Raw genomic sequence first — 7,531 nt, forward strand, 5'->3', positions numbered from 1 at the left:
AAACAAACTGTGGATTTCAGAAAAACAAAACAAAACCAGTTGTGTCCCGATTTAATGTGATGAAGTTGCTCCAAAACCAGACCCACACCGAAGACCAGGGTTCTCCCACCTGTTTCCCTCAAGGGGTCTGGGAGTCATTTAAGTCCTGTGTGCCAGGTGAACACCATTAACCAGATGGCGGGGCGGTGGAGAACAAAGCCTGGTTAGATGGAAAAAGCAGCAGTGTGACCTCAAGTGACTGGTCCATCTGATTTGAGTTCCACGCTGATGTTGTCCACCCCACACCCCCACACCCCCACACACAGAATCACATAATGCCCTTTTGGGCATCTATGGAGTACAGAGTTCCCAGAGTGTTTTTAGAACTTGCATGCGTCATTCCTCACCTCCAGCTGGGAAGCTTGCAGTTTCAAAACACTGGTCCACCGCGTTAGCCTTGACAGAGAGTCAATCCTAACACTGGTGGGAGTGGGACTCAATTTAAAAGAATGCAATGAGTCAGTAGCGTGCAGGGCGCTTTGTCTGACCTGAAAACCTACTGTAGGAGAGAACGAAAACCCAGGCAAAATGTTGGCGTAAATGTTGAAATACAGTCAGCCCTCATTTAGTGCGGTTAAATGAATTTCCATTAAGTAGGATGCATTATATTTTTCAGGTATTTAGGAAAACAGCAAAAAGCAGCTGGTGTGCATGCGTGTGTCATGTATGTTTACATGTGCTTCTGTACAGACGGACACTGCTAACTACTGGCCTGGCACCTAATGGCAATGGAAATGGAAATGGTAATGGTAATGGTTTAATTTCATTTGAACATGCATCAGATTCCAATTGAGTGCATTTAAGAAGCAAAGCTTATTAAATCCTAACCCTCCATCTGGTACCTTTTATAATCACTAACTCTTACATTTGTTCACTTCCTGCTTTCCGAATATAATTGAAGTTTAAAAATAAATAAATAAAATAACATTAAATTACATTACATTACATTACATTATTTTTATTTATTTTCAGTTCACAGTTCCACAAAGCTTATTCAATCCTCCCCCTCCATCTGGTACTTTTACAATCAGTAACTGTTAATTTGTTCACTTCCTGCTTTCCTAATATAATTTAAGTTTATAAAAATAAAATAAAATAAAATAAATAAAATGTATTTTTATTTTTATTTTTATTTTTATTTTTATTTTTATTTTTATTTTTATTTTTATTTTTATTTTTATTTTTATTTTTATTTTTATTTTTATTTTTATTTTTATTTTTATTTATTTTCAGTTCACAGTTCCACAAAGATTATTAAATCCTCCCCCTCCATCTGGTACTTTTACAATCAGTAACTGTTACATTTGTTCACTTCCTGTTTTCCTAATATAGTTTAATATATATATATATATATATATATATTTAAATTTTTGTCACGTACTGAAGTACACGGTGATATGAGCATCCAATGCCATAATGTGTACCATATTAAGTGTCAATATAGTGATATATATAGCACATCATGACTGGTTCAAGACTCTTCATATGACAGTGTTTTCAGTCGATGTTAGTGTGAATCCCTTGTTTTTTTGTCATTTATTTCGAGCAAAAAAAACAACAAAATAAAAAAAACTAATTAAATGCATAATTAAATGTCGCAAACATACAACAAGATACACACAAATCAGCACAACCAAGACCACAACAGTCTTGAGCAAGAAGAAATAATATATAATAATATATAACACATTAAAAGCTTGAAATGGAGTAGGAAGAAGTAAAAGTTATTAAATCCCACCCCAATATCTGTAGGGTAATTCAATGGAAACCAAAAGCAGCTTTTTTTCCCTTTCTTCCTAGTGATACCTCAGCATTTATTAATATTTATACATGTGAAGAATACCGGCCGTAGTAATACAAATACTTCAATGATAGGCAACACCAGATACACAGCGAATACCAGCAATGACAAAATGAACACCACAAGATAAGTAACAGTTAATCACCCATCCAACATGAAGCCAGTTATACCTGATCTCTGTGTATTGTATTGTAACCACATACAAACATCTGTTGGAATAGACATAAGACTTATACAAGTTTGTGTAACTTTATCGACACGATCAACAAAACAGGACACCCCTACCCCACTTCTCCCCTCTCATGTGTTGTTTATCTTAATGGCACAGGGCCCGCTGCCATTTGGCATCAATGTCCCCCTAAAAGAGGGATCTCCGGGGTTCCAGACCTGAAGGACCCGGGGATGGGGATGGGGGGGGGCTTGACTGCCCCCAACAGCAGAGAGCAGGTCAGCCGTTCAGTGCGGCTGGATGGTTATCATGAATGGAACATTGTACCTCTGAGAGACAAGAGCCTCCTAAATCCGCGGGTGGGTCCCTCCCTTTTTGGTCCAAGTGAAGGGAGCTCGGGGGGCGGGAGGGGGTCGGGATTGAGGGGTTGTTGTGGGGGAAATGCTGAATCCAGATAATTTTGAAAATGGGCTCTGTAGCGCCCTTGTTTCCCCGCCGCGTACAAGCTCAGCTCGCACTTTTACCCGAAGTTGCTCGTGTTTGTTTTGATATTGCTCCCAGAAAACTTCAGGGGGGTCGGGCGGCGGGGGTGGCAGAGTGAGGGTGCGGGGCCAAGGGGGTGGAGGCGGTTGTCTGGGAGGAATTTAAGATGCATGGTAACTGGACTGAAGACAATCCAACAATCAAGCGGGAGGAGTGGGGGGGTCATGCCGTAGTTCAGCCGCTTTTGTGCCAGGCCGCATGGAAATTTAGGAGTTGTCCGCTTTTGGGAAAAGGGATTTCATTGAATTGCTCTTTTTTGTCATAAAACTATTTCTTCTCAACACACTTTGAGGTTTTAACATGAAAACTGGTTCAAGTTTGATAGTTGTTTTAGGTTGTTTTGATGTGAAATATTGCAGATGTGTTTGGATTTATCTCGATTAGAGCGCCTGTTTAGCTCGACCCAGCCCTGCGTTTGTCATTTGTTGCCTTTCTTTCCTGTCCTTTCTTTACTGCTTGGCTTATGGTGCTACCAAATATGCTCAGAAGTACACATTTCAAGAAATAGGTATGTGATATAAAAATCATTAGTATGAAACTTAGCTCACATCCTCTTTTTTGCTGTTTTTTTTCATTTAATTTTTTTTCCGTCTGAAATTTTCTCCTTGTAATATTATAACTTTATTTTTATAATATTGTAAAAAAAATCCTCAACTTATATAAGTTTTTTTTTAATTTTCATAGCATTCCCACTTTTAATACATATTGTATTCAATATTTTAACATTTTTCCTGCTAATATTACACATTTATTCACATCAAAACAGCAATTTTTTTCTCTTAATTTTTTAGTTTGCTCCAAAGTACAAATATAATATAATATAATAATAATATAATAATAATATATATAATAATATTACCAAAAATACAGCTGTTTTTTCATTAACTTTCCAGTTGTAAATGTTGTCCTTATGACTTCATTCTCATAACTTTGTGATTACAATTTTTTGTGTTTGTTTTTTTTGATATTACTTTAAAAAGTGTCTTTCTGTAATATTTCAACTTTATCCTAGTAAATAGATTATTTTACTTATGATAATACGTATGTTATCCGCGTGAAATTATGACTTTTTCTCATTAGATTAATACTTAATATTTTCACTTTATTCTTATGGAATAACTTCCTTGTAATATTATGACTTTATTCCCATAATATAGCATTTCCCCAACTTATATGCATTTTTAATAGTAATAAAAATTCTAAAAAAATTCTCATAATATTTGAACTATGCTACAATTTTTTTCTTTTTTCTTTTAATATTTTGGATGTATTATTAAATTAATTAAAATTTCCAGCTATTTCAACTTTCTTTGAAATAAATATTCTCCTTATGATTTATTATAACTTTCCGCAACTTTAATTTTCCCATTGTTTTGTTTTTTGATAATTTTGTAACTTTGCTCAATATTTCATTGTTCATTATTTTTCCTCTTCATAGGAATGTTATTGTCATAAAATATTTCTTTTTAGACTAGAACTTTTTCTCTTCATATTTTGACTTTATTCTTGCAGAATGACGTATTTTCTTATTAAATAGTATATTCTTTTTTGTGTACTGTGTGCTTGTAAAAGGTCCCCGGGCTGCACTTTGGACACCCCTGCCATAGCAGGCAAAGTAGAAGGTTGAAGCGTGCATTAAAGCGAGTACTTTTTAGTACCTTATGGAAGTAAGCCACAAATGGAGTCTTTTACAATTTGTTAACAACTTGTAAACACCTTCTGAAGTGTGGAAATGTTTGCATGTTAGCAAGCTGTGACTTCATTAGTTCTGTTTTTAATCACACCGTTCTTCTGGAAGTCCGTTTGGTTTTCGAAAACCTGAGCCAAAAACTCTGCGAGCATCCTGTCTGGCTTCAGAATGCACACACTTCAAATTCCTCTCCAGGTTTCACATCCACCCACCTAATCGCTTTACTATCGGGTGTCCAAAGTGCGGCTCAGGGCCTGTTTTTGTCACATAGCTTGTTTTTTTAGTGGCTTATTTCTTTATCACTGATAACAAAACTAAATGTGGATGTTTTGTTCAGATAGCTTAGCATACATTGACCTACATTGAATTGCTAAATGTTAATCTGTATCGGACAAAGTTGAAATGTTAGCATAACATACAGACAGTGAATGGAAAAAGGACAATGTCGGATGCTAACGATTCATTTTGCAGTCATGAAATTGACTGAACACAAACTCTTATGTCAGTGATAAACATTTTATTGTAAAAACACACAACAGAGAGAAAGATGAGCATTGGACAATTTCCATCACGCAGCTACATTTGTGCTAATGATGCACTTTGCAGCGTATCCACTTCATATAATTGAATAATACTGTAAAATATATACATTCCGCTTCATTTTTCTGGCCTCATAATTTAACATTAAAAAAAAAAAGAAAACCCAAGTTGACACAGTTGTACAAATTATAGTTGCACCTTTTAAAATTTGCGCATTTATTAAAACATGTAAACATTGTTGCATTGCGAAGGTGTGCAGTATCGGACCTTTTGTTGTCCGTGCGTTTGCCCCTCCCCACATTAACTTAAAGGGGACCTGTTCATTTTCAGCTCTTTGTATTGCGTTGTGGGCTCCAATAGAGCAGCGACACTCAATAATCCGCACAGAAAGCTTTCTAGATCTTCCGGATTCAGCACCTCTTTCTGCAGTTTTTCCATATAAATCCTGTTTCCAACCGCCTCTAGGAACACCCACTCCGCTGTGATTGGTCCCTTTCTCAAGCGGGAATATAACATTGTAATAACATTCATAGACCAGAAAGTTGGTAAAAGCCCTTTATTTTTAAAAAAAGGCTTTGCTACACATCTTAAAATACTTTTAAAATCTTAAAATTGCCAACTACCCGTCAGACGTGGGAGCTGGAAGTTTGATCATTTTGTTTTTCTTGAGCAAATCGGCTAACTTAGCATGATAATGTAATTTTAGCATGTTAGCTCACATAGCTGTGCTAGTCTTGCTAACGTTTGTGTCATCCCGTCAAGGCTAACAGTTCACCAAGTCACATTTAAATTACTTAATGGAAGTATGGGACCTCACTTTTTAACTATGTTTTTGTGTGAATTTTCCCAACATTAGCCACGTTTACATGAGGAGTTTTTCTCTTTCCGAATTGAATCATTCCGAATGACCTTTCCGAAAGCAATGGTATCCATGGAAAGGACTATTCCAGTCGCGTGTCTACATGCGCCGCTATAATCAACCAGAATAGTCAATGGGGCATGCCCAGTAAAACGTAAACAACATCATCACGTGATACCGACTTCAGAGTTTTTCTTTACTTGTTGGAATAACTCCGTATTGCGACTTTTTCGTTCATCCGGTCTTGAAATTCTGATTCTGTTCCACAGATGGCGCTAATGCACACCAAAGCTGCTTGCAATAAACAACAGAAGAAGAAAAACACCAGGAAGAAGAACGCAGTCTGACAACTTTCCGTTTGAGCGGGTACAAGATACCTCAATCGGATTGGGGAAAGGGATATTCCACCCCTGGGAATCCCATTATATATTCATTGGGATTGGCACTTTTCTTTGGGAATGAGGTGTATACAAAGGTTACATTCTTTCCGTTTCAGCAAATAACCCCAATGGAATCGGAATATTTGGCTCCATGTAAACGTGGCTACTGAGACCTGTATGGAATATTTTACCGCTTAGTGTAATGTTAAAAGCAGTTTTAGTCATTTTTATGTACATATTGTGTACAAAAGTGAGTATTACTGTCTTGGTCAAGGCAGAACTTGGGTATTAGAAATCGTCGTAGAAGTACTGTGTAAGCAGAGTGTGAAAGCAGTAATAAAAGGCAAGCGGGGGGGTCATTTAGAGGCGTAAAGTCAGGGGAAGGAAAAGGAACGGTGTGGGGTGGGGGGGGTGGTTGGTTCTGAGAGGAAGAGGTCCATAAAACTATCTCACATGTGGCGGCACTGGGAAGGGGGGGGGACCCGGTTGTGTTGGGGCGCTTCAGTTAATTTGAGTACTTGACTCCTGTCCTATGGCAAATATTTGAAGTGTGGTTACCGCAACAAAGCCGCAACCCCCCCCCCAAAAAAAGTAAGTATAGAGAAGACTTGACGGCGGAGGCCCCATGTTTGCCTAAGGTCTTAATAGAGCAACAATCCAAGTACTTTTGACACCAAAGCAAACAAATGGCAGCCGCTCTCGAGGCCACCATGCCCAGAACTACCCGGAAAAGGAATCTTAAATTTAGAGAGACTTCTGAGGGGGGGCGCCGTAGTCCAAAATGGTGTCAGATTAGATTCTCAGGTCATCCAGGTAACGGTCAATCCAATCCGTGATGGTAGACTCAAAGGCTACTGAGCTGTTTTATTAATCCCGGATGAACTGTCTATGGAATCCCCCAATCTAACGACCATCAGGTGGGAGGGGCACCCAGGGGGGTCCCACCCCTGGAAGGAAGTTGACGGAACGGAGACACGATAGGACTTAGGAGTACCGGGTTCTTCTTTCAACATCAGTTCCGTCTAAAATGTCCAAAATCTGAACATTCCAGATGGTGTCGACTCCAAGGTTTCAGTTCCTAGTTCCGCTATGATCCCAACCCTGTATGCTGGTCTACAGCAGGGGGTCGGCAACCTTGCGATAAATGTGTTGTGACGCATCAATTAGTTCTGCTTCCAGTACCGCTCTCCATTTTGCTTTAGTTGCCATTGTTCATTAGCGACCGAGGAAGCTAACAAGCTAATTAGTTGACCAGAATCATGGATTCTCACCAAGTGGACTCACCAGAAAACACTGCCCCCTAGTGCTTGGATGGAGAATTGCAACTCTGATGCAGAACTTGGTACAGAGCTGCATGGTACAGAGGATACCTCGTGGTCCCTCAAACATGGGGCCAAGCGTTCTCGAATATGAAGAAAAGGTCCATTGGCCGTTTTGTGGGAAGTTCTTACAGAATATTTACCAGCTTCCGTTATCCAGACTTATTGAGACTCAGGTCCAGATGCTCATA

The 7,531-nt window shown here is 38.5% G+C and overlaps 1 protein-coding gene across 1 annotated transcript in view; it reads right to left on the bottom strand.

The window, feature by feature from the left end:
* Positions 1-6,601: 6,601 nt before the first annotated feature.
* The window catches only part of LOC131139259 (growth arrest-specific protein 1), a 2,131-nt gene continuing 1,201 nt past the window's right edge, over positions 6,602-7,531 (bottom strand). The window contains exon 1 of the mRNA XM_058088667.2: positions 6,602-7,531. This exon is cut by the window's right edge and continues 1,201 nt beyond it. The gene's annotated coding sequence lies outside the window, so the exon portion shown is untranslated.

This window comes from Doryrhamphus excisus, linkage group LG13 (genome assembly GCF_037039965.1).
Source record: "Doryrhamphus excisus strain RoL-2023G ecotype Guam linkage group LG13, RoL_Dexc_Guam_v1.1, whole genome shotgun sequence".
Lineage (NCBI taxonomy): Eukaryota > Metazoa > Chordata > Actinopteri > Syngnathiformes > Syngnathidae > Doryrhamphus > Doryrhamphus excisus.